This window comes from Falco naumanni, chromosome 2, assembly GCF_017639655.2.
Source record: "Falco naumanni isolate bFalNau1 chromosome 2, bFalNau1.pat, whole genome shotgun sequence".
Taxonomy (NCBI): Eukaryota; Metazoa; Chordata; class Aves; order Falconiformes; family Falconidae; genus Falco; species Falco naumanni.
Genome location: NC_054055.1, coordinates 81,272,397 through 81,300,381, shown reverse-complemented (window position 1 = coordinate 81,300,381; position 27,985 = coordinate 81,272,397). Strand labels below are relative to the sequence as shown.

The 27,985-nt window shown below is 46.9% G+C and overlaps 1 long non-coding RNA gene across 1 annotated transcript in view; it reads left to right on the top strand.

The window, feature by feature from the left end:
* Positions 1-9,947: 9,947 nt before the first annotated feature.
* Positions 9,948-27,985, top strand: part of LOC121084067 — a 34,424-nt gene continuing 16,386 nt past the window's right edge. Inside the window, exons 1-2 of the long non-coding RNA XR_005826567.1 lie at positions 9,948-10,088; positions 14,452-14,497. This is a non-coding gene — a long non-coding RNA (uncharacterized LOC121084067). The remainder of the gene's footprint in view (positions 10,089-14,451; positions 14,498-27,985) is intronic.

Sequence of the window (27,985 nt, the reverse complement as noted above, 5' to 3'; positions counted from 1 at the left end):
CCCAGGTGGGGGGCACTGGCGCATGCGATCCTGAATGATTTTCCTGAGCTGCCTTCCTTTGGGGAGGGTGGCTGAAAGCACTAGGGCCTTGCCTGTGCCAGAAAGTGGCGCTAGCATTATGCGGGATGCCTTCTCTGAGTAACAAACCTGGGAAGGACAGGGTGGCCAACCTGAAGGACACACAGACGCTGCAAACCTGAGCGCCAGTAAGCAAAGGCTCTCCTGCTGGCCTCCCTGCCCACCCCAGCAGACCTTGCTGGCACTGGAGGTGTGTGGGCAGAGCTGCTCACAGGGAAAATGGAAGACTTCTGGGGGGTCTGTAATGCCTAATGGGCCCATAGTCACAATGCCAGTGTGGCAGATGGGCAGGTGGTTACCTCTGCTTTTGACGTGTAGGCTTGCCATAGTGCCTGCCAGACCCCCAGCATGCGCATACATAATTACGCATGCTCTTGTGACCGCTTTTTACATTTAACAGCTTGGCTGGGTGCAGCTGCATTTTGGAAAATGCAGTGGACGCTTCATCCTGTGCCTGACGCAAAGAGACGCGGAGCTCTCCGTGCACTCGGAAACTGGTCAGCAGCGAGAAGGGACCGACAGCAATTGCTGTTCTTCCCAAAAGTATCCTTTCTCTTTTTACTGCAGTAACTGTTTATTCCTTCAGAGTGATTTTCATTAACATCATTACTACCCTGTTGCAGCAGAAGCTTAATCTCCCTGAGACAAGAGCAGCTGAGTAGGAGTGAGTCACCCTGGTTCCAGTAAGGAAGCCCCTTCAGGAAGCCTCTCTAGCAATGTTGTCCTGTGCAGCCCTGATCTGCCACCGAGCTATTCAGCTTCAACAATGCTGACAGTGTGTAATACTGCCCCGGAAACCTTCAGAGATTGCTTGTCAGACAGAGCCCGTGTCTCCAGTGCCCAGGCAGCTAATCTAGCGGCAGGCAGATCTCTGGTAAGGAAGCCAAGGGAAAGGTGGTACCCTCTTAGCTATAAATGGCAAGGGACCAAAAGGTGCTGGAGTCATTTCATGAGCATCCAATGGCAACCTGGAACACAGTCAGAAAAAAAGGGACTGCCTCTGGGGATCTTAAAGTCAGCTGAAAAAATGAGCTGCTAAAAACAATAGTGATGCTGTAAGTGGCCTAGGGAGGGGGGAGGCTTCCAGGGCAGATTACAAGCCTGAGAGCACAGTGAAACCGATCAAGAAGCTGCCACAGAGGAGGCAGCTTTTGAGCAACATACCAAGCCTGTAACGGAAAGTGCTTGGTGTTCCACAAGCCTTTGGCCTCAGAATGATACACGTTTTTCAGGATGGATGAAAGGAGAAAGTGCATTTGCCATTATTTTTTAATTATAATGGAGTGCTCTGTAGTGATAGGTAGTTTCTATTGCATAGGCTGTCTACAGCAGGGGGTGGCCCGCTGGCAACCTTTTCACCAATAAGGCTGTCACAAGAGGATTACAGAGGAAAGGATGGAAAATGTTCTAAGGTACTGCTATAATGCCACAAAAAATGAAATGTTACTACACAAACTGAGCCTTTCCATTTTAGTGCTCAGCTGCTACTAAATTACAGTTTCTTAGAGCTGCATTTCAGTTTCTTTGGGTACAAGAAATACAATATACAGCTTGCGCTGCACTGGTGGCCAGGAGGTATTGTTCCTGCTGTTCTTGCTGGGCCCTGAGATGCAGGCCTCCCAAGATGGGTCACGGCATAGCTGCTGGGCTTATCTGGGACTCAGGGGATGTGGATTTGGTTCCCTGTGCAGTCACAGACCTCCTGTGTGCTCAGGTAAGTCATGTGGACCAAATTTGCTGAGAGGCTGAGCTGGTGCTGGAGCATTCCTAATTTCAGAGGGAGTATGCTGGAGGGTTCAGTCCTCCAGATTAGATTTCTGCTTTGGTTCTTTTCCTGTTAACTTCCCCCTTCTCTGCCTTAGTCCGACCACTTTTATTTGGGTTGCAAAAGTTTTTGGAATAAGTATCTGAAGTGTCTGGCAGACACAAGGGGGCTGTTACCTTGCTCAGCTAGTACTTGGCTGTCCAAGCGGTGGGTGGCAGAGAGGAGAAGAGGGAGCCTGAGGTGTTGATACCCAGTATGGCTGCCAGCCTCCAGCTAGCTTCTGGCCTGGTTGTGTAGCTGTGACATGGCCTCTCTGTGAACCTGATAGTCCACCCATGGGTAATTGGTGAGACCCATGCAAGCTGCTAAGAGTAGCTATCTTTGCAAAGTCCTACGAGGCCTTTCCATCCCAGGAGATGTTGATCCTGCCAGGTTACAGAGAACTCAGTGGAAAAGGCGGCCCTGGGCATGCTGGTCCTGCCTGTCTGCAGACCAGCTTGCACAGAGCAGTCTGAATTTGGGCAGTGTGAGCTCTCTTGGGCTCGTGCTATGGAAGCAGGACACGGATGCCAAGAGGAGCAGCTCCTGTATTGTGGGGAGGGCTAAAACTGGTGTTCTTGCTCTCAGCGGCATAGGTTATGGGCGGGAGAAGTGCTCCAGCCCTGTGCTCCTCTGCCCCTCTGGATGGGAGACTGCAATAATCCTAAATGAGGCTTCTAAGATCCTAAGTGAGATGCTAAGATCCTAAATGAGAATGAAGCAATCCTTTCTGGATACTTTGAGGGAAGACAAAAGGACAAAGGGTGTTCTGGCACCAAGAGGGAGAGAAAAAAGAAATTTGCTTCCAAGGATTCAACCCTTAAGCACAGTGACGTAGAAAGAAGGAGATTCTGTTTACAGAGGAAGTGAGAAAGGAAATTAGCGTGGGGGAGGAAGAAGCAGCTTGCTAACAAAAGCTTGTCCTTTGGGGCAGGGCAAAGAGGTAGGTCTGCTCCCTGTGGAGCTCCTCTCCCAGAAGCAGAAACCACTGTCTGTGGCTGCATTGCCTTTGGCACTGGGGCACTGCTGTTCATGGGCCAGGCTTTGAGGAGGCCTGTGTGTGCACTCCTTCATGCTGCAGCATAGCCAGACCTGGCTCCCTTCCCTCCCCTGGGGGGTCAGGGCAGGATGCTTTTTACATATTGAATCTGTTCATTCTTGAAGAGCTCACTTCCTTGGAAAGTAAGAGATACGGTTGGGGAGCAGACAACCTAAGACTTGGAATGTGTCTTGGAAATTGGAAAATGTCCCATTTGTTTTGTTCCCGCTGCTGGTGGGAACCTGGAGAAGTTGGTTGGGTCTATGGCATCATTCTGGCTGCGGATCAGCACATCTCCCAGACCTTCAGCCAAGTACAGCATGTGTTAGCGCTGCCCCTGCAGCCCTTGTCTCTCTGTCAGGTCTCAAAAAATTCCTTCCTTCATTTCACAAGGTCTTAGAGCAAGCTCCGCATGCCGCTGAGCCTGCTGGTAGCTTCGGACGATGTATCTAATAAGCTGACAGCAGGGTAGCTGCAGTGATGCTATCCCCAAGGGGCTGCAAATCCTGTCTTAACCAAGCAGGCTGATATTTCAGCTTCTCTGCATCAGCAATGAGCGTGGGATTGCTGCAGGGGATAGAGCAGAACTGAGAAGGAAAAACAGCAGCAGCAGTGACCCGGTGCTGCATAAAGTTACCTGGCCCGCTTTGAGTGACCGAGCCAGGGCACCAGGAGCTGCCCAGCTGCAGCAGGGTGCCTCCTTCTGTCTGCTCCATGGCCACAACGTGCAGAGAGAGGAAGGAAAACAGACAGGTAGGTGCCGTGACTTTCTGTTTATCCTGACCCTCTCCCAAGAGCTCGCTGTGGTTCCCTTCCTTCCTCTGCCCTGCAGGGGATGCTTTTTTTGCTTTGAAAATCTCACTGTCCTTGAATTCAGAATAGCAGTCAAGGCCAAGGATGCAACAGGGACAGGGCAGAAGGTCTCCTAGGTGTCTGTGACTGACGATGGGAATCTTTCAATTTCTTGCCCTTTCTACTCCTTTCCACAAAGATAGGCATCTTCCTTTCAGCCCTCTTTCCTCTCCTGGGCATCAAGCACTAGAAAATGCATATGGGCCTTTGTATGGAAAAAGGCTGAAAACTGCTGTAGTGGCTGGGATGCAGCTGTCTCTTGTCAGCAGTGCTACATCTGATACTTTTCTGATTTGGACTTGTGCGAATGAGCATGCAGAAAGCCCCTTCAGTATCATGCAGATAGTGCTATCAACTGCAGGACTTCAGGTGCCAGCACCCTGGTGGCAGGGGACAAGGACAACATCAGCTCCTATTGCATATTGTTTAACAGATTTTCTGCACAAGGCCAGAAGTAATTTGCAGTTGAGCAGCAGAGGAGCTGTCTGCAGGCGGCTGGCTGGATTCAGGGGTGACTCAGCTTGCTAAGCATGTGTTCACTCAGATCTAGTAATCTCCCAACTCCTGCTTGACTTTTCTATCTTACAAAAGTATTTGAAGAACTAACTGAAAGTATGTGCTCAGTAGTACAATACAGGGTATGGGTTTCCGTGAACATCCCAGGGTTTCTCTTGAGAAAAGCAATACGGAAAGTCTCAATAAAAAAGTTGGATTAGTTTTTATTCTTTCTCTCTTTGTTTTCCTTTGTGGGGTAAGACTTACAATATGGAGCAAAAGCAACAGTACAAAAGGACAGAAATGGGAGTTTGCCAATAGAGAACTGAAGCAAAATGTAACCTCAGCATTGGTGATGTCATTTTTCAGATGAGAAGCACTGAAAGCATCCCAAGCCATTACCAATGCTCTCCTCCTTACCTGCCATGTATGCAGAGTCAACCCCATGTGTGAGCACTGCTAAGCAGATCTCCACCTGCGTTCCTGCAGCACGGGTTTCTGCATTTGCCCGTGTATGCCTAGAGCGTATCTCTTGGCTCATTGGGCTGAGGTGCTCTAGAGCTCTTTCCCAGGCAGTTAAAAGGAAGCCTGTATGTCCTTCCAGGAAGAGATCAGGGAAAGCAGTGGGAGATTTTCAACACTGATTTCTTCCCTCACCTCCTCTGTGCAGCCAGGCAGCTCAGGGCATAACCTTTGGCCTTGGCCTCACCAGCTAGAAGAAGTTTCCCAGGCCAGAGTCCTTCTGTGTGGAAAGGTAGTGAGGTAAGAATGAAACTCACGTGACTGCAGAGAAAACGGTTACTGATCATAAAACCACCTTTTGATGGCCAGTGTGACCTTTCACAAGAGCTGCCCCCTTGGAGTTTTTTGTAGTAGGTAAAAATACATCCCTGTCCAGTGAGTGCATGTGGGCTTCTTGCACCTGTAAGATGCCCTCTTCCTGCAGGTTAGGAGGAATTTGACGGCTTCCATAGTATATACCAGCATCTCAGTGGGGATGCTCCACTGATCTTTGCTCCAGCAGAATTAATATTTGCTTCATCTATTTTGAGATAAATAGGAAATTCCAGCAGCTGTCATCTCAGAGGAGTACTGCAGAAGGCTATGGTTAAAATCCAACATTATGTTGACCTCCTGGGACTGCCAGGCAAGGCATCTCTTTACTAATGATGACATTTTAAAAAACACTCTGAAGGTTTGATCTTGATCCCATTGGGCGTTTTGCCATAGATCTTAATGGCTCTGTGGCTGATCTCTTAATCTCTAACGCACCTGTGCAAACTTGACAGTTTATTGCAATTTCATGCTTTTTGGAAATCATCTCGCACTAATGCCATCAGAGAGAGCAATTTTTAAGGTCATTAGCTCAGGACATAACAAATAAATACTGAGAGAAAACAATCTGTAAATGTCATATTTGTTTAACACCGAAAGTAGCTCCTGAAGAGCACTTACACTTACGTCTAGAGACAGCATGAAGATTACATTCTGTGGCTTGAAAATGTGGATCTGATGGAAGTCAAAAGAGTATAACATGGTTGTTTATCTTCTCTGCTTTGTTCCCCATCTCCTCATTGCTCCCCATGCATCTGTTGTTTGACTTCTTCAACAATCCTTAAATTCTCAGACTACAGACCAGTGCTCAAGGCATAACTGAAGGACTTCAGGTTCTGCTGCTGAGATTTGATAACTGTGTTTTTTGCTCTGAGGGTAAATAATACTTTTTAGCTGCTATTCCCAATAAAAGGAATTGGGGTGAGTGGGAAGTGTTATCCCTTCTCCGTATCAGTAGAAAAGACAGAGGCCCACTAGTGTGACCTGATGCAAATGCTTCCTGAATGAAAAAAAGCAGAAACAGGCACAACCTTTATCACTTGAATCAGGTCTGTTTCCTCAATAATTACACTTCAAACTGACTTCCAGGTTTGCCAGTGGTTTTGCTTGTGGAGGCAAGCCTGAACCCGTGGACACAAATGGGCATTAGGATGGGAAAATCGGTAAAAATGCGCATAGATACTCACTTTGCTAGGGATTAGACTGGGGGAACAAGAGGAATGTGAGGAGTCTGTAAGCCCCTTGCCCTCCTGTGTCCCCACAGCAGCTCTGCCTTGCAGGGTGCATTTGCTATGTGGTGTGATGGGGAGAGGCCACCCAGCCCAACCGCTGCTGGAACATCAGCATCTGCCTGATGTTTTGCCCTGATTATTTTGTGGTCACTGATACATTTTTATTTAGCCTAGAAAAAGGCTTCCCTTTAGGTGGTCTTCCAGCTGCCCTTGAAGAGGATCTCTGAAGATCAGAATACTGATGTCACCACAACTTCAGTGCACGGCCTGATTTTGTCAGTAAAACCTTCTCCTGTGGCCCATATTGGTCCATTCCAACTAGGTAGGGTGTCCCCACCATGAAAGCAGATGGGGGCACTGACACACTCCTAACGGTCCATGAAGGTGGTCTTAAGACCTCTTCTGCTTTTCCCCGCGTGTGTGCAAGCAGGTCATGGTATTGTGTTCCAGTTCCCCAGAGAAGAGGCTTTGTCCTCTCTGTCACCATCTACCCTTCCTCTCCCCATTCTCAGCGCAGGATACACTCTCCAGAAGTGCTGGAGCATCTGCTTGTGGGCAGCACAGATTCACAGATTTAAAAGAAACCTGACTTCTCTCTTGAGTGATTTTTGGAAGATTTGTGGGAAGTCACTCACAGTGGCTTTCCCTTTGGTAAACTGTAAGTGGGAGACCAGACCCTCAGCTTCTGAGGTGGAGATTTAGTAAATATTCACCCTGTCCTACTTCAGGCATCTGAGCTGACAGATTAGCCAGCTCTCCAGAGACTGACTGTAGCCCCAAGTGAGCCATTCAAAGCACCCAAGTGTTTCTTGGTTTATGCTGAGTATACAGGCAGTTGGGCCTCCTACAGTGGCGGGTGGATTAAAAACGCTTGGTGTCCAAGATAAATGGAGAGAAATACACATTTCTTTATATGCTACAAGAACACCAAGCTATCTGCAAACCCAGATAAGCTTCAGTAATGGGTAATTATTACAAGGCATTGTGTCACACTTGGGTTAAGCATGACAAGAATTTCCACAATGTAAGAAGATGTCAGTGTTTGCTGAAAGTACGTGCATATTTTTTGCTTGCTTAATATATTTATTTGTTCGTGCTGGAGAAAGTTAACACTGTAAATTTCTATTTTGCAATGTAAACATTAGTCTGCTAGCTAGTTTTTCTTTTTGGCCAGGTTTCTTTAAATATTAGCAACGTGTTCAATGGTTACTTCATTCATTACACTGTTATACATTCCTTTAATTGATCTTGTAACCCAGCAGGGCAGTAGAGGCCTGAAGTGGGACTTCACTCCCATCATGATGACGTCTGTTTGCTTTTATCAAGCCTGGTGACTCAGTTTCAATTGATTTGTACATCCAGAGTTTCAGCCACGCTAGGGTGTAGATGCAATTTCAAATAAAGAGAGACAAACTAAAATGAATGTAGAAATGATGCCAGTTTTGTTATGCTAGAGGATTTGGTGTCTTTGCAAATTCAGCTTCTGTAAAGGGCTTAAAATTTTGTCTGGTGGAAATGCGAAATGCCAGGATTTGCTGTCCAAGTGGCAGGTGCAAGATGTCGAAACCTTCTGGATGCTTAATGGCCTGACACTCTGCCATAACTCACATCAGCAGTAATCCAGACATTCCTGCCCAAAATGTGTAGTTGATCAGCACTAAAAAACCAGCAAGGACTGTGTCTTCCGCAGGCAGGTTACCACTGTGGCAGGGACTGTGCAAAGGCAGCGGCAGCTATATTGGGCAAAATCACAACTCATAATCCAGAATCCCATCTCCAGCAGGGAACACCGCCAGATGCTCTCAAGAAAATTGCTGAAAGACTGGGGAATAGGTACGTTTCATAGGAGGAGGAGAGGGATGGGACAGTTCTTGAGCCCCACTGTTTGCTCTGATCTGTACTCTGAAGCAAGAGCTGGCCCCTTGGCCTTTGCCAGACGTTCCTTGGCCACTGCCTCATGCTCTGGCAGGAGAAGGCACTGTGGTGTCACTCCTGCCCCATAACAACCCCTACCATCACCCCCGATGTGAGGGGTCAGCCTGACCCATGGTCCGTGCTGTGTTGCCCTCAGCAGGGCCTTGTTGAGTCCTGCCAGGAGACACATGCTCCATACCTGGGCCCTCCTCCATCACATGGCAGGGTGATCCCATCCCGTGGCCTGGTGGTGGAGCAGCTCCGAGTTTTGGGGGGGAAAATCGACTGAGTGTCACTGGAAAGGTTATAGACACTGCAGCTGGCGCTGGAAATCCCTGAAACACAGGTGGTTGTAGGCTGGAAGGGCATTCAGGAGAGGCATCGTAAGTCGTTGCCCTGTTCATGGAGAGCCAGGGGGAGCTCAGCCAGGCTGTGCTTTTGCACAGTCGCATCTTTGGCAGCACTGCTGCCTTCAGCGGTGGATGCCATCAGCTCTGCACCTCTGCCTCATGCTGGGGCTCACCTGCCTTCTGTTGGGCTGCCCACCTGCTTTTGGCCAGCACTGTCAAGCAGGTGGGACACCTGAGCTAAGTCAAAACCCAAAGACTCTTTGTTGTGTTTTTGTTTTAATTACTTTTCTGCTGGATCCAGTCCCCTGTGCCATTTCAAAACATGGCCCCACAGACAACGGTGCTAGGTAGTGTTGAGGGGATTAAGAGAGGGCAAGAAAGGAGGGCAATGTTAATTGCCTGAGCCGGTGATGCTGGTGATGGCTTTGATTGCGAAACCATAGCCTGTTAGTCCTGGTGTTATTATGTCCACAGGAACCTTTGCAGTTAAAACCTCAGCTGAGGGCAACAGCACTCTGGTAAAGGTAGAAGTGTGCTGATTTGCAGCAGCAGCAAGTAACTCCGGAGAATACCCCGTGGCTCCAAATACTCCACATCAATCCTACCCAGCCTGTGAACACGTTGTTGTCCTGTGGCAATGAGTTCTGCAGGCTGCCAGAGCTGTGCTAGTCTTTGTAGTAGTACAGGTACAGATCTGAAAAAATATTTTCTCACAGTTCGCATTAATAAAGCTAACGAAACTCTCCCCAGCACATCCACTACTGGCATTTTTCCAGGTTTGAATACAAGGTTTTCAAAATCCCTGTGGTTTTTATATTTTTATTTCTCTGTTAGGAAAAAAGAATATGTATACCTATATAACTATATTAATGTGTATGTGTGCGTATATATATATACATATATATATATATATATAACTGCTGAGAAGAATGAGCCCTGCTGTCGTAACAATTTTAAGCAAGAAACGGTTCTATGAAAAGCAAAGAACACATCAGTTTAAAGAAACGCTGGTATAAAATAGTTGTGCAGATTCCTCTGTGTGCTCCGATTGCTGTGCAGCTTTCCGGGAATTCAGTGCAGCCATAAGCCCAGCTTATGGATGGCAGCTAATGGCTCAGAGCTGTGGCTCCAGGTGTGTAGGTGGATCAGTAAATTTGCCCATATATAAAGAAGAGATTTTTCAAATGCAGAGTGGAGTCCCCTGCTGCTTGTGAAGCCTTCCTGTGTGTCCTTTGAAGGCCGTAGCAATCAATACATGACACGTGACAGCAATCATATATTGATTGTGTATCTTGTCTATTGTATATTGCATATATTGTCTATCGCATATACTGTCTATTGTGTATCTCCCTTTTTGCAGCCTGGCATCCCACGATTCATTGATCCTTTGGGGCAAAATTTCCCTTTGGAAATGGAGCAGCCTTCTGTGTCTCCAAAATCACCAGTCTCCCTGGAAATCTGGGAAGCAGGTCACTGAATAAAACACAAATGTAGGTCTGATGGATTTTTTACACCTGAAAACCCCAAACCGAGCAGCCACTTCCCAGCTTGCTGTAACAGCGATGGGCCCAGCACAGGGGGACAGGGTGGGACTGACTTCCTGGCGGTACATTCCTTGCTGAATTACGGGCCTAAGGCAGAGACCTCATTTTCTCCAGATGACTCTCAGGAAATACCCTCCCCATCAGCTATTATTGCCTAAATAATAGGGAGGGAAGTGCAACAGACTTGAGCAATATCTGAGGTACTCCATAGGGCACATCCCAAATCTGGTGTAGGGCAAGGCTGCTAAGACAACTGATTATAATGTCACTCGGTGGGTGTACACAGTTCTCTTTTTGCCCCAGAGTTCTGAGGTCATGTGGAAAAATACAGATACTTGTTTAGAAATAGGTAACTTGTTGAAAAGGAACAATACAAAATCTCTTCCTAAGCACGGGCCCATCCTGTCAACATTCATGCATAGATTTAACTTCAATAATGGTGCCTCTAGGTAGGAAAATGTGTACAAATGTTTGCAGGATTAGAATCTTAAATGTTAAGTTTCCAGAAAGTCCAGTCCAGGAAGGGAAAAGCCTGTCGAGGGAGAGGTCTGCTGGGATTTGATTTATGAACAGGACATCCTGCTTAGTTCTGAGATCTTGCAGATACGATTCTAGTGAGACCGCCGGGTTATTGTGGTGGCAAAGAAAAGGAGCTCACCCTCTCCCCTGTCTGCCAAAGGCACTCAAACCTGTCTGGGCATTGTATCAGTGCTAAACATTTGGCATTCTTTATCACATTTCATCATCACTGTTTAGTAAGCAATGTTAAAAATGCACGGTATGTGTGCAGCTCCATGCAAGCAGATTGACATGTCTGTCATTAATTAGCAAGTTGCATGCTGTCATTTGTGCAATTAAGCTCAGGGTTGATTCCATAACCTAGCCACAGAAGATGACTGTCCAGAAAGCTGGAGCAAAAGGCTGAGAAGTAGAGCTCTTAGGATGTTTCCCAGTTCTTCTTCGGGATTGCTGCAGCTGCACCTACATTTTCCACAAGCTGTGGCATGGGTCTAGCTCAGCATGTGCTCTCAAGTTTCCTTTGTGTGGGAGTTAGGTCCAGTGGGGATGAGAGAAAGGATGTTTCACTCCCACATCATTCTCTGGTAGGAGGTAAGAGACATCCAGGACATGTTCTGGGGCAGTGATGTTGATACATCTTCTGTTACTCGAGTGAGTAAATCACAACAAAGAGGGTGTAGAAAGCTGCTTTGTTCTTGTTGCTGCCCATGCTGGTGCTCAGCTTGGACCACTGAAGGGTTAGCTGCCAGTGGCTGCCTGAAACCGTCCCCTGGTTTTAGCTGGAGTTCCAGTACTTCAGCACCTCAAGCTACTTCTCTGCTACTTAATTAAGTAGTGCCAGGGCACATTCCCAGACATTAAGACTGAGTCATCTATACTGTTAAATTGTGAGGATGTTTGAAGCAGGTCTGTGGTCCGGTCCTTCAGATGTTTCCCAGGCATGGGTTGGAAGCCAGCAGGGCCTGGAGACCTTTCTTGGTAGACATTTGAGATGAAACTGCCCTGTTTTGGCAGATAAGAAAGTTCAATAGCCTGGAAGTGCAGCGTCTCATGCTGGCTGGCCTTCGTGCCAGAGGACAGACCTGGGTATGTTTGGTACGCTGTGATGGACATAGCTGGGTGTCTCCAGCTGCCTGTCCTTCGGGCAGAAGGCTCTTCTATTTACAGGGGGGTTACAAAGGATTCTATAGTGCTTTAAAGGACAGTGCTAGAGCTGGCTGTTCAACTAACTGTAATACGGTGTGGCTTGGTGGGAGCTGGTAAGGAAAGAGGTGGGTAAACTCACTTGTCTGGCTGCTTCCTCATACATGAAGGAGGGAAGTGTCTGAATTAGAAATAGGTGAGCTGTGTTTACCCGTGTTTCCTTCTGGCTACATCAGTGACGAAGCTAACTTTTTACCTTGTTTTATTTCTGATATGTCACTTACCTCATTCCTTTACCTGGCCCCACATCCCCACAAACTAGTGCTGAACCTCACACTTTGCTGGACATTGCAGAAAATCTCAAGCCCACCTTGTTGTCAGCGGACAGTGTGTGCATGTTATCTAGAGTAATTCATACAGCTGCAGATTAGCAGAAGGGACCTCCAGGCAGAGTTTCCTCCCTACCTCGTTCATTACTCTGTCACTGGCTGCATCCCTGCAATTCATCTTTGTGCTCTGTCATTTTACTGGAAGTCATGGCACTTTCACCTCCGGAAAAAGGGAAATCAAATCAGAAACCCCAGGCAGATGACTTGTAGCCACCTCATGGAGCTGCCTGTGTCTTCCAGTTGCTGGTGTCTGGCTAGCTACGTCACTTCCAGAATAAAGAAGCTCTGGGTGGGTCTGGCTACCCATGGCTTTCACTTGGAAACCTCCCATTTCTAACCTTGTAAGTAGCCCTGAAGGTATGTGGGGCTGCTAAAATTAAAACAGTCTGACCCCAGGAATGGGACGGGTGATATGACAGCTGTGTGGCCTTTGAATCAGTTGTTTATCTAATGAAGGGCGACGTAGCTCTGCCAGTTACACATATACATTGCAGCTGAAGCAGCGCCTGTTGGAGATGTGATCAAAGAGCCACCCTGCTGCACAGCGATCCCTTGCTCCCCCTTCCCCAGGGCTGTCTCCAGCATGGACACAGCCTCAGCTGTGGGGCCATGTGTCCAGGGAGGTGGCAAATCTGAGTTTAGAGCACTTTGTCCTGGGTGAAAGAACACTGCAGCCATGTGATACAAAGTGCTTAAGAGGAATAACATTTCTTGGCTAAATCAGAGAGGTGTGAAAAATTCAAGCTGGTGTGTTGTGCTGCTCTGTGCCTCCATGGCTCTTGACTCTTCCCCAGGATTTTGCTCAGTTGTCCTATCTCCTTTCCCTTCTCAGTTCTCCAGAGTCATGGCCCCAGGTGTAGCCCCCCCCCCTTTTAAGCAAGTTTGTGCTCATACACACCTTCTTTTGCTCCACTGCTCCCCTGACTTGGATTATTCTTTGCTGCCAGCTGTCTTGTGCCAACCTCCTCTGCAGCCAGCAACTAGGCTTGTCGACACTGAGCAGAGTCCCAGCACCCAGCCTGCTCTCCGGCCACTTGGCCTCATTATGTCCCAACTCTGGAAAAGCGTCTGCTCTGAGAAAGCGAACGCAGGCACGGGTATCCAACCCACCTTTACTTTTTAAGCTCTGAATGGAATTTCATGCAGTGAAGTGGGATGGAGCAGGTCTGGGGCCGGGGGGGACCATGTAAAAAAACCTCTGTCCCCAAAAGCTGATGCAGAGGTCAGAGGGTGGATGAGGGGAGAAGCTGGGGTGTTGGCATCGGAGACAGGCAACTGGGACAGAGGGGGCTCAGCTGTCTTCCCTAATTGTCATGCAGGGAGTCTGTAGCAAATTGAAACACCAACTCAGACTTCCTGTGTCTGGACCCCAGCCATGAGGGGCAGCTTTTGGTAAGATGAATGAAGAGAAACCCCAGCACACGTGCCTTATCAGCTGGCTCTGTCTGGGACGGAGTGGTGAGGCTGGATTCGGCCCCATGCAAGGCATCCTGGAGGAGTGTGGCGAGAGCTGATGTGGGCTGGGTGGGAGACAGTGGTCACTGGGAAGGACGCATGTGATCGGTGACAAGCAGAGGAGCTGCCCTCTTTTTGCTCACAAGCGCTTTCAAGGTGACTTTGAAGTAGTTTGCAAGATCTTGAGCAGTTTTGGCCGGCTTCTGACGGGAAACTTTGTGGCTGCCAGTGGAGACTCCAGAAGTGAAATAACATGCCTGATAGCAGACCTCATGAGACAGAACCTCTGTGGGTGTAAATCAGCACTGTTCCCTTGGTCCCATTTAGAGCTACGCTGGCTTGCAGCCCATGCTCCCAGCCATCCTCCCAGGCAGTAAGAAGCACTGGAACAAATTCAGGTATAATTGCTTCTCACAGAAAAAGCTCAAAGGAAAGGCAGCTCACTTAGTGTGGATAAACCTAGGTCTCATTGTTTTCTTTTCCTTGAAGGAAAGCAGAGTTATGATGCAAAGGCAGAAAGACAGGAATGCCACAAAACAAGCAAACAAGGGTGGAAAGGTTTGCCATCTCACAGTCTTCTTTTCCTACATCCTCCTGCCACACAGCAGCTAGCAAAATGAACTTGAAAACCTGAGGGAACGGCTACACGAACAGCCTCTTAAAAAGCCTGGGCTAGTTAGTTGTCATTACGTTGTTTTTATTCACCAGTGCCGTTCCATTAATTTTCACTGCAGTGACACAGCTGTAAAACAGGCTTAATGTAGTGGAGAATCAAACTGTATGTATCTAAATTTGTTTTTCAGAATGGTGCTTTTCTTAGAGGGAAGAAGAAGTGCCTCGAGTTTAAAGGTAAGCTCCGTATCTTCACTGCACGGTGAAGATTTGCAGATATAAATCCCATTCAGATGACTTTATAAAACACTGAAGTACTCCATAGCAGGAGGATTTAACCTTGGGATGTTCACTTGCTGTAATGTGATTAATGAGCCTTTCCCCATGCATAGCAGATATCTAAGCAATTTTTTGTGTATGGAAGTGGAGCAATTGTCTGGCTTTACGCAAATGAGGAGCTACTTCAGTGTTTGCCCTGTGAAGAGACTTCAGTTTCAATGGCCTTCAAGATTGCACTTTTGTGTTAAGTGGAACTGTGATCTTTTTCCAATGAGTGTTGCTATGCAGGGCCAATTTGTGACGTCCATTATTCTAAAATAAGTAACTTCTGCACAGCAGAAATATGCTCCACTTGCACTGCTAATCTGTCTCTCACACAAAGGCATGTTTGGAAGAAAAATTATTTATTGCAAGTAATAAATGCAGGTTCTCAAAAGCATTTATAACTTAGTTTTCAGAGTCAGAGCACTCCAGTTTGAAATAATTTCCTTTCAATTTTCTGTGTTTTCAATCTCTTTCCTGGCTGTTTTAGACCATATATTGAATACTTAATTATTCTCTGAAGGAGAATCTCAGGCACTGAAAATGGAATACACATAACAATTTTTTTCATGCAAGAATCTCTTCTTCAGGTATCAACTATTGCCTTTTACATGAGAAAAAAACTGACTCTGTTAAATAAGCATGTTATGTTGAAGTCTGCTGCCTCACCTGTGCAAATGGTTATAGATCTCGTCTGTGTAGTTTATGAGCTCTTCTTAGTCATTGGTGTAACAGTCCTTTGAATATCCTCTGGTGGAAAATGGATACCGTAGTTAATGCTTACCTGGTTTGTCAGAAATCACAGAGGAGAGCCCAGGTGCAGTGAGATTTGAAACCAGCTCGTGTGTGTTTTTATACAGTATCTTTCCCTCTAGATAAGTTGCACCACTGTAAGAGCAGAGCTGTTTAAATCCTTCCAAAAAGGACACAGAAAGCTTGATTTTGTTACAAACCATGAGTTACTACCTATTGAGGACTCCGCTTACTTGAGGAGTTTGTATGTTTTTTTGAGACTGTTCTCAAGAAGGTAACACGCAAATATATCAATATTTGGAAGGGTTCATAGGGTTACTTTGGCATTTCTTTGTGACTTTGGCTATCAGGTGCCATGGGACTGGGAAGTGCAACTGAATAACTCCATGGAAGCAAAAAAAAAAGAAAAAAAGAAAAAAAGAAAAAAAGAAGAAAAAAAAAGGGTGGTTTGCACTTCTGTTTCACTCCTGTGTGAGGTGTGTGAGCCTGGCCTAAGAGATCCCAACCCTTTTCCCTCCCCTAGCAGCAGCTGGCTGAGGCTGTGCAGCTGCACAGCTCTTGCAGCAGGACAAGGGCTGACTCCATCCTTGTTGTACAAAGAGTTTGCATACAAGATAAAGTACAGCTGCATCCCCCTCTTGTTTAATAACCATGAACAAATTTATAGCCATCCAAGTAGGTATGTGAATAATTTGCAAAGTGGAAAAGCATGTTTACAGCAAATAATTCATGTGCTTAAAATCCCTACCTGTCCAGTGTGGTAAGACTTACCGTTGCCCTTACAGAGTGGGAGGAACTGCAGGTGTTCCTGTCATCTCTCTGCCTTTGGAGGAAGGGAGAAATTATGGTTCAAAGCAGGGGTTAAACCACTGTTCCAAGGTCACACAAAAGCTCTGTGGCAGTACTGGAAATATCTGTATTTCCCTCTCATTTTCAAAATCCTGGAAGGATTTCATCCTTTCTGGCAGACTGTGTTAGTCAAAAGAGGTTTATCCTGTTGTTTGAAAGACCTGTTGCCTAACAGTTCTGTCCTCTGAGGAAGCATTTTTTCACAACAAGTTTGTCTTGAATTGGTTTGGTTTGATTTTCATTTTTTTCTTATAGCCCACAGCAGAACTTGTACCCCAGTATAACTAGTTTTCATGAACTTCTCTATAAAATGCAGGGCAAGTTGTGTTGACTTCTCCCTCTGGGAGTGGAAAATAAAAGACAGCCAGTCCCTTAGCAAGGTGTGAAGCCTGTGTGGGACCCTGGTTCAGCAACTGAGTTCACTTGAGTGTAACGAACCTGCACACGCATCAGGCACTGGGCTGTATGCTGGGGGCTATACATAGTGGATGGTAGAATATGAGTTTGCATGTGCAGCTCTTTCTGAGGCATCAGTGCATTGTTGCTTCAGCCCATTTGAACTGTGTGGCATGTTGCGTGGCTGGCATGTGTTATCGCCAAGTACAGTTATACTTACATTGCTTACGGAGGCTGCCAAGTTCCTCTGAAGGACAGAGCTTTCTGGGGCTCCTTCCCTCCTCAGCAGCCAGGCTGCTCTAATCACTGTTTAAAAGGTGGGGGGGGAGGGAAGAAAAGCAAAAAGCTGTGAGCTATTCTGTAAAGTCATGGCTTGCTTCTTTCACTTCCCTCCTTGGGACATGTCTCCAATGTGAGGCTGATATTTATGTACATGTAATGCCTGTGTCCCGGGGGGAGGCACTCCTGAGTCAGGAATTTGTTGTGTTCCCAATTAGCACACTGTAGCCATGCCTGCTCAGTCCTGCCACCCTCAATTTCCATCTATGCCACTGGGAAGAGAGAAGAAAGCTCTTCCCCTGGTGCTGTCACAACTAATATGCTGGCCAGACTGGCTGCATCCAGGAAGGCAGGTGGTCCACCCTCCCCAGGACTCGTGCAGTCTCCTGGGGTGTTGATCAGTGCCCATGCTGACATGGACACCTGGAAATGACACAGAGAACAAACCTCACTGGGATAACTGAAAAAAACACCATGTCAGGCATCATACTGTGGTCATTGATTGTCCCAGGAGAGGTTTGCACCCAGCGAGAGGAGGCTCCACGCTCCCCTGTGAATATCTGCAGAGCTGTTGAATTCTCTCATGCTTACGAAGTTTGTTGATAACTCACCAGAACTTTTCTGGGCTTGTTCTGGAGGCTGGCAATCCAGATATGCTTGAGCTTTTACTTTGGGGTTGAGCTAACAAGTATAAATGAGGGCTCAAGTTAGTTTACAGATCCATAAAAGAGGTGCTTTGTTTTTTACAGCTCTGTATGCATTTGTGTGTGCATGCATGCACATACATATAAAGAAGAAAAACGGGCTGTTCCCTTGGCCTCATCCCACTTTCCATGAAAAGAAGTGTTCCCCTGGAAGCTGCAGCCATTCACGTCTCACGATCTGCCACCTGTCAAAGCAATCTGAGATTTACTAGTGACAACTGAGTGCTGATGTCTGCCATCCTTGCCCTGCAAATAGCCAATGCATTCCAAGTACCACGGCCCTTGGCCCTTACGTCAACTTTCCTCCCCAAGATTAGTTCAAACTCAGCCAGTTACCCAGTGGCCATTTGGAGTGATTCACTCTTAGAAGTACGTATCTTTGACACTCACTAAAACTTCAGGGGGAAAATGAGTCATTTCACATTATAGAAAGTCGTATCTTGCCCTTGGTATTTCTATGTATACATGAGTGATAATCATTTATTTTTAGATAAGTTTATCCAGTAAAAATGCTGCTTCCTTTGATAAAGGTCGTCTCAAGAGCCACATGCTAATATTCTGCTTATTGCACAAATGCTATGGGAGAGTATTTATTTATTCACGCATTTGCAGCAGTGCAGTTGAATGACAGGAGCTCCAGTAGTGGCTGATTGCTGGGAGTCAGCCTGCAGACAGGGTCCCTGCTGTTAGGCTTATCTGTTGAATGTGTGTTCAATAATGTCGTGAAATCATCCCCTCTCTGGCATTTGCTCTCTGAATCACTCGGGTCTGCCTCCTAGACTGTCTGGCAAGGGCTGTTTTCAGGATGCAGAAAATCCTGGCTTTTCAGGGAGAGCCATTAGACAAGATATTGGTCACGGTGTCCTGGAGGAGAACTTGGCTATGGCTAAGACCAAGCAAACAGATAAAGCAGAGCCTCAGGCCTCACTAGGTCTTGTCACCATCCCAATGAACCGAACCATTCGACGTGGCAGTGGTGGGTGGATGTGGGTTTGGTCCAAGCATACCATTGTGCCTGTGCCCCCCACAGCAGATCTGTGTCGGGACCCGTGGCAGTTTTGAGACGTGACAACCCTGATACTGCACCCAAGTGCTTCAGCTGCAGCACCCTCTGAATAACAGCCTCACTTTTTTTTGTGCAAAACACAGGAGCACTCCTGCCCTCGGGGGTCATCTGGCCTTGCTTCACCCGGTTTCACCCATGGCAGGTCCATCCCCTGCTAAGCCTACATGAGGAGTTCCTTGGCAGTTCCCGAGGGGCTCCAGCTCTTGAGCAAGCACAAACCTCCACTGCTTTGTCGGGACATCTGCAGAGAAAGGCAGGGAATACCATCTGGCCATAAGAGGCATTTCGGTGCCCTGCCTGAAGGGAAGTGGGAGAACTTTCTACTGCACTTAAATGTCTTTTTTAAACGTCAAAATTTTGAGTTTTCTATATGTATAAATAATGTGTGTAAATATATGTTTATATTATAGATAATGTGGAAATTTGTATTTAAAAATCCCAATGCATAGCTGTGTCCCAGAGGGGAAATTTGCAAATTGTTGAGATTTCGTTTGCTGCCCCCCGAACTGAAAATGATTTGGATATAATTCTTACAGAAGCAGCTTTCACCCCAGTCATTAATGAATCCAAAATAACAGCAACATTTACCTCAGGGGCTGTGTGTGTCTCAATACCCAGATGCTGAATGCCCTGGGTGTGTTCAGTGCCCCCCATGCCCAGCCAGCCCCTCAGCAGCCTCCCTGGAAGCAGGGGTCAGTTCTGCCAGCTGCGGTGGCAGGACCTCGTTTCACAGCCTGCAGTAAAGGACGTTCTCTCAGTTTTGAAGCTTGGCCTCTGGGTTTTGGGCTGTATCCCTTGCAGAGGAGATGCAAGGTGCCCTTCGGCACGGAGTGAGGGAGCAGGGGAGGAAGCTGAGCAGTGCCGGCAGTGTGTGTCGCCTGTGGAGTGATTCCCGTCTCCTCCCGGGGAGGCAGGCTCAGTCGAGCTGTCTCATGTGCCAGGTTTGGCCTGTGCCTTTCTCATTTGAGCCTCTTGCCCTGTAGCATACATTTGGGGGGGAAATCCCAAGTGCCTTTGCCCTTCTGTACAGATGTGTTTTCCCTCTCTGCTCCTCTCCTAAGGCCTCCAAGGCCAGAGTTCATCCCCGATCTGGAGCCACTCTCTAGGTCTTGTTCCCCAGGACTGGCTTCCAAGAGGCAGTACCCAATGCACTCAATAAAACCAAGTCCAAATTGTGACTCTCTGTCCTTCCCATCCTCCAACAGTTAAATGTAATTTTGGGTATAAACTATCCAGATTAAAGAGATATCTGAGATATTTTACTATCATGCTGTCTCTTAAGTTAAATAAACACTCTAAATCATGGAGCCAGATTCAGCTCTGACTGAACTTTCACATCAAGCTTTAGTTTGATGTTGAAATAAGGTGACATACCAATTTTGAGAGTACTGACTTATTCCCTATTGGTGTTTATGTAAAGAGTTCAGCTCATGGACTTCTCCCTGCACCATGGAGATACTGCCAATGTTACTCAAAGTGGTGTTTTCCCACTCTGTCTTGCAACGTTCACCAAATGCTCAGGAAAAACGGGTCTCAGACAGCGAGCACAGATGTTATATCATTTTGGCTCTGGGTGACAGAATGTAATTATCAGAAAACTTTTCTAGGTAACAGGCTCATTGTCTGCTCCATGTAAGGCAATTTCTTGCAAATGATCATATCACAGGCAAAAGAGCAACCATCGTCTTATGGCAGACTAGATCTGTGTAGTAAGTATGCATGGTAAGGACCTGAGTGAGAATCAAGTCAGCAAGATGTCTGTCTGCTTATGGTGAAGCTTTCTTGCTACCTTACAGAGAAAAGAAGGAAAACCAAGAGAAAAGACAGGCTGTATACGATAGAAGATGTATGCCTCAAATGTGACGTTCAGCAGTTTGACCATTTTTACTGCAACAGCAGAGGAAGTAAGGCAAGTACTTTGCATGCCTACACTAGGACACATTTATGTTTTAAATGACTGGATGACATAAAACACTGGTTCTCATCTTTTTCTGTAGCTGTGAAAGCTGGCCATGTTCATGCTTCACTAGGCCTGCTGGAGCCAACCCATCAGTGATGAAGTCTGTTGTTTGGCAACCATGGCCATAGAAATTACCAAACCAGACAGAGCAGTTTAGTGCTTCTTGATATTTTCCCTGCCTGCAGTCCAGCTGCAGAGCACACTCTCCCATTCTGCTTCTCTCACATTTTTGACAGAGATAAAAACTTTTCAAATCTTTTAAATTATTGCGTTCATAGTCTTCAACGTTTTTAAATCCTTTGTGATCACTTTGCTTGACCTTTGTACAATGGAGAACTTTGACTTTTGTCTTCCAGTTCCTAAAATCAAGCACAACAGCTTTTGGTTGAACAGTGTCTCTTACGAAAATTTTGCCAGTCTAGATGTAAAGGCACGAAGTAACAGGGATTGCATGATATGCCTTTGTAATGAGCCCCTTGACCGATTGCTTTCAGTATTAGATGTCTGGTAGCATAATGTTTTCCTGAGTTCAGTTTCCAGCTGCTCTTTTTAGCACTCCGTTGCCTGCTTTATTAAGGAACCATCTCTACTTTATAGTGCTTCCTTTTCAAGGTGCCTGGACACTTCCCTTTGGTATGCTGTGTAGAAATCCTGAGCTCTTAATCAATGACAACCTTTGATGGGGACCTATTCCTATTGCAACTTGACAGATCAGGGGGTGCACCTGCAAACTAGAATTACGCATAAGGCCCCATGGCCATGTGTAGGCTTGTGCTCTTAGGGCTGGCCCCTGTGAGGTGCTTACCGTGTCTGTGTGATGCTGAACATGCTCACCTCATCAAAATATTTGCTGATGGAGGACATTCAGCATCTCTCAGGCAGCCTGGGTGCCTTGGATGATCAGCCTGTGTAAATGGAGTTTACTGGCACCTGGGCTTTCCTGTCCCTGCCAAGCAAAGGGCTGTTGCATTGAAACCCCTACATTAGGGGTTACCTCTTGTCCAGCCAGCAGCTGAGTGAAGGAATTAGGGAATCCTGGGTGTATTGCAGATGAGTTGCTGGGGCTGTTGTAGTGGAGTTATATGTGGGAAATGTAAGGGGGTAAAGAGGACAGTATGTACTTAGAAATTATTCCTGTAATTTAATCATTTATTTCTAGTTGGTTTGTTGGTTATGGGTTTTTTTTCTTAAAGCAACTCCTGACAGTCTTTTATTTGCAAAGAAACATGATGTACTTATCAACAGCAGGAAAACACAACTGTTTGTTGAGCTGTGGAATTTTTAGCTTCTGCTTTCCCTTGAGCTGCTGATGAGACATTGAGAAATACTTGTTGGCCTTAGAGTTGTGTAAATCATTTTAGTCAACAAACTTGGCTGCTCTTTCAAGTTAATGTGCCCTTAAAATGTAAAAACTTTAAACTATTAGGTTTTGCAATGTTAATGTAAGTACTTTTGCTTATAAACAAGAAGCATCTATAAAAAGAACTCTGCAAAACAGTCAGTTCAGAATGTGCAATAGTGCTTCTTCCACGGTGTCAGCCCTTTCCAGAGAATGAGCTAAGTCACTATCCTTCTGAAGCCCACGGATGTGTTTCCATTCAAATCAACCTAGTCAATATTTGGCACAGTAAGAAAACAAGCTCTGGGTGTCAATGTATTCTACCTCTCCCAGATGCACAGACATGCATTTTGGCCCTCTGACAGTGTACATTTTATAGTTATGCACTGGTTTATTGATGTAAATCCCAAAACATTATTTAAGTCCATAAATAGAAAATGAAGATGCAAACCCTAAAGCTCTCCCTTTAGGTCAGAATCTCCTTTTTCCTGTCAATTACAGTTGCCTATGCCATGGAAGTATGTCAGCAGCTTTCCTGCTGTACATATTATATCGTGTATTTTGCAGCTTAAACTTCAGTCTTTCTTCATATTAAAGCCCTGCTGGGAGTATTCAGTCAGACAAAGTCTTTAAAGTCAGTGGCAAGGATTCTTGTTGACTTCAGTGGAGTTTGGATCAAGGCCATATAATTAAGCCACAGAAAAGGCTGTTTGGCTGTAGTATCTTTTTCTGGTTTAACGGTGTTACCTGGATAGGATCATATAATCTCCATCCTATAAGGCTAGTAAAAATGGCACCAAAAGCTACTGAATAGCCAGCAAGCTGCTGAAAGGTTGTTGTTGTTACCGGCTGAATTATTTGTTGGCACTGGAACCTAGTTTTTCCTCCTTTTTTTGTTGTTGGCAAAACATCCTATAACTTTCCTGTTCACTTGGGTGACTGAGTTTTGCCAGTTGATGTCCTTGCTACACAGACTGTATTCATATACCTCTGAAATAAAATTATTTGTATGAGCTGGAAGAGGGGTGCATCCTGTTCCCTATCTGTCTTCTACCTCCATTTTGCACATTGGACTTCGATGACAACCATGAGGATGCTGGTACAAGTTGAATGGTGTGACAGCCTGTTTTGATGTGCTCCTGCACAAGGCATCTCTCCCACTCTGGAGGCTTTAACTGTGCTGGAGGGCTGCTGCTTGGACAAGAAAAGGTCTGATCTTGATGGTGGTCTCAGTTGTTCCCTGAGGACATGGTATGATAGCTCCTGACCCTGATGTGAAAAAGCATGCAGCCTCCTGTGTTGTAGCTGCTGGCTATCAGTCACTGTCTCTGTCTGCAGCTGCCTCCTCTGAAGTGTGTTTCATCTCTGATAATAACAACCAGCTTCTGATGTGGGGACTCAAGCTCTGCAAAGAAGCCCCAGATCCTCTCTGAAAGACACTTGGTATGATTCCCTCCTTCTGTGACACTCATCCCAGGTATTTCTGAGCTCCCAGACACTTGAGCAGAGGCAGCTTGAGGAAGAAACCCTCAGGGTCCTCAACACTACAGATGGGCTCACAAGCAGAGGGCTGTAGGAAGAGGAGGGGAGGGGGAAGGACCCAGAATACTGAAGGGCTGTGGTGTCCTCTCCTTTCTGGGAGAGGTGGGAAAACCAAGGTTTTTGGTTAAGTACAAGCAGCTTGCCCATAGAGTTGTTGCAATGTGCTGAATAGCATATATAAAGTTGGAAATAATTCTTCTGATTGCACTGTGGTGTTAGGGGCAGTGGGTTTTGCCCTATCTCAGCTGCCTTGCTGGAGAGAAGGGAGGCAGCTGCCTGCAGACCTGAGCAGCGTGTCTGGGAGCACCAAGGAGGGAATGGTCTCCTTTCCCCATTCCCACACCTTGAGCAGGTAAGGTCTGCTTACAGCTGTCTCCTGAGTTAACCTCAACAGCCCAAGGCACAGAGGAACTTTTGGAGAGGCTTTGACCTTGCACTGCCAGCCTCTGAGGGTGGCCAGGCCCCCTTCCTTTGGAGCTGCCTCTGAAAGAGGAGGAGGAGGAGAACAAGGAGGAGGTCTCAGGACTCTAGTGGCCAAAGCAGAGGAAAAAATGCAAAAACAGAACAGGGAAAGAAGGCTATTTCCCATGGAGAAGTATCAAAATGGAAGGTTGCCAAGCCCATCCCTGCTGCATCCACAGTGTCTGTAAAGATGAGTATAAGGTAGCTGCTTCCATGGCAGGGCTGGGGGCGAAGGCCAGAGGCTTGGGAGGACATTTGAGGAAGGCATTCAAATAGACAGCAGGTAGGGGAAAAGGGTGAGCACCATCTTCAATAATGCAGACTCCAGAGCAAGGAGAGAGAAAATTCAGAGAGAAGGTAACAGGAATGACAGAGGGTGGAAATGCCCAAACCAAACCGCTGGGGATGGATGTGAGGAGGAAGTGAACAGCTCTTGTTAAGGAAACAACAAGAGGTGGATTAGCAAGGAACTGAATGTGAAGGGATGACTCAGTAGTGATGCCTCCATTATGAGAGCAGCTGAAGGGGGAGCCTTGGAATGCTAGTGCAGGGAGGCAGAGGCCAGGCATAGGTGCAAGAAAGGAGGAGGAGAGAATCAATTCAATCAACCCTTCCAATGAGACAAAAAAAAAAAAAATTCTCCCTGCCCAAAGCTGTAAGCAAATGAATTCAGAGCTATTCGTGGCACTGACATCAATTCTTTGCTCCTGAAACAATTATGGGAATAAGTGGAGAAAGTGGGAGGAAAAAGAGGAAATGAGGGATATTAATTTTTGGCAGTCAGATTTATCAGGAACACTTAGGTACTTCTGGAAATGTTATTGAAATTTCCCAAGTAGCAGAGGCCGTGGCTCAGTGAAACAGTAAATCAACTTTCAGGGCACTTAGCACTGACCCAAATCCATTGCAAACATATAGCACAAAACATGAGCTATTTTGAATCCCCTTGCTGCTTTTTATTCACCAGACAACATAGTTTTGGATGGGTTAACATTATTAAAGCTATTTTCATGCTAGATCTGGTGCTACACGTCCTCCTGAAGCTGGCACAAGGCCAGGGTGACAGGGTAGAGCTGCACAGACACCGGGCCATGTGTTGTGGCTAATTCAATGGAGAGACAACTGTGTGAGCGCCACTGATCACGCTCAGCTTGGTCCTGCCAGGTGATATGCTAGCGCAGAGAGCTGATGGTGGTGGTGGAGGAGCCGCAGCCTTCAGGGCTGAAAGCTGAAAGCCTACTGGTGGGTGGGTGATGCCAGTGGCTCTCAAAGGCCAGATGTGCAATGAGCTCCAGGTGGTGGGGGAGAGGGGGGTGTGGAGCAGTGGGGCTTTGGGAAGCCCCTTTGTCCCCATCTTCCATTGAAATAAATGCATAGGAAGATTGGGATCTTTTGAAAACCCTTCTGGGTGTCTTTACAAATGTGCCTCTGGGTGCCTAATTCTCACCAGAAACCACTTGAATTGTGAAGTTTCTCTATCACTTCCACAGACCCAAATATCACCTTACCCTGTGGACATGCTTCCGCAGGCTGGGCTGAGCTGCTGGTCCTCACCTCCTGGGGATGCCTTTGGCTGGCAGTTTGGAAGATGCCATCCAGAAAACTTAGGACTTGCCTAATTCACAAGGGCTCCAAATGGCCCTTCTCCTCTGAGGGTTTCCCTCCTTGTAGGGATGAGGAACTCAGGGAAGCCACAGCAGCAGCTGCGCTGCCTGAACACCACCTCTCCCTGGCCTGGGGCCAGGGCTGTGGTGTTCAGGAAAGACCTCATTGACAGAGGCTGAAATCAGAGGTGACCTTTCAGCCTGGGAGAAGCGCTGCGGAACCTGATGGCAGCTTGAGGGGGTAAAGGAGTGCCTCTTTAACACCTAGCAGGACATCAGCAGCTTCAAGGTTTCCTTCAGCAATCCGTAGTTCTTGGGAAGTGGCAGTATCTGTTTTGGGGTGCTCTGCAGAGCAATGATATGATCAAAGGGACCTTAGGATAGGAACTCGGTTGCTGCAAGAAGGTTGAAGGATAGTGTGGTGCAGGCAGAGAGAAAGTACCTTCTTTTGAAGAATTTCTTATCATGAAGCTGGAAGATTTTACACTTCAGCAAACTGAGGACCTTGAAAGAAGAGTTTCAAGGCAGGAAGAGAAGGCCCCCAAGGTGAGCTTACGTCCATGAGAGACATTACTAGTGCTATGTCAACAGGACAGTGATGCAAAGTCGGGTGAGGTTAGCTCTAATGGCACACAGCTAACAGGGCGCCTGGGGACCAGACATGAAAGGGGTGCTCCAACTTGCTAATGCCTTCCTCTGGGTCAGCCGCTAATAGTCAGACACTGATTCACAGAACTTCCCTTCCCTGAGACGTCCTGTAAATACATGTATTTTTTTAAACAGTGAGGAAATGAATAGCTATGCTAAGGATTAAGTGCTCCTCACATATGACAGGCATGCTGGCACTACCCCAGCCCAAGCTGCCTGCTGCCGAGGCACTCCTCTCCGGCTTTCTCCATGTTTACCCCATGCCCTTTCCCTTGCTCCCTTCTCCTCCCTCCAATGTTGGGGCCATCCAAAACTGAGTTCTTGCTCTGGCATGGGGTGGGGAACAAGTGTCGAAATCCTTCTTTTTGTTTTTCTTTCTGTGAAATGCGGTTCTTGCTCACTGGCCATCTTATTCTCTGCATATCCCCTGCTGGACCCCTCGCCCTTTTCCCCAGTCCCTGCACAGCTGCACGAAGATGTCAGTGACATGGCAAGAGCAGCCTTCCCCAGGGGCTTGGTCTGGCCCTGAAGGCACCTCACTGGTGCTGGCCCCCATGCTCAGGAGGTCTCCACTTGCCACAGCTCGAACTGGCTGGCACAGAGGCTGGAGCCCGCTGGCACCTGCCACGGGGGGCTGTAGCCAGCTCATGCCCTGGGCTACACAGAGACATCACATAAATGTTCACAGGGCTTCTGGTAAAGCCCTTCAATTGAAAAAATGCTGTTATTCACTTTTGAGGGGGCTATTCCAGTTCAAACTTTAAATACTGAAGCATATATCTCAAAAAATTCAGCAGGATCCTTTAATCATGATCATGAAATGATGGTTTTTGATTCTCGGAGAATTGAGGAGGGGGGTCAGCAGAAATGCCACCTTGGGCTTCCATAGGGCTGGCTTTGGCCTGTTGAGGAGTTTGGTTGACAAGAATCCCTTGGAAGGCAGTCCTGAAGGGCAGAGGGGTCTAGGAAGGCTGGGCATTCTTCAAGAAGGAAATCTTCAGGATGCAGGAGCCAGCCATCCCCAAGTGCTGAAAGACAAGCCGGCAGGGGAGAACACCAGCCTGGCTGAACAGAGAGCTTTGGCTGCAACTCAGGGAAAAAAGGAGAGTTCACTACTTTTTCAAGAAGGAGCAAGCAACTAAGGAGGACTATAAGGATGTCATGAGGTTATGCAGGGAGAAAATTAGAACAAAAAACCCAGTTAGAACTCAGGCTGGCTGCTGCCATAAAAGAAAATTTTAAATGTTTTTATAAATACATTAGCAGCAAAAGGAGCACTAAGGATATACTCCACCCTTTATTGGATCCAGAGGGAAACATACTGACAAAGGCTGAGGAAAAGGCTGAGGTACCAAATGCTTTTGCCTCAGTCTTTGATAGCAAGACCATTTGCCCTCTGGGTACTCAGACCCCTGAGCTGGAAGACAGGGACAAGGAACAGAATGAAGTCCCAACAGTCCAGGAGGAAACCATCAGTGACCTGCTGCTCCACTTAAGACACACACAAATCTATGGGGCTGGATGAGATCCACCCGAGGGCACTGAGGGAGCTGATGGAGGAGCTCATCAAGCTGCTCTCCATCATTTACCAGCAGTCCTGGCTAACTGGGGAGGTCCCAGAAGACTGGAGATTAACCAATGTGATGCCCATCTACAGGAAGGGCCAGAAGAAGGATCCAGGGAACACAGACCTGTCAGTCTAACCTCAGTTATAGAGCAGACCACCTTGAGCACCATCACATGGCACATACAGGACAACCAGGTGATCAGGCCCAGCCAGCGTGGGTTTATGAAAGTCAGGT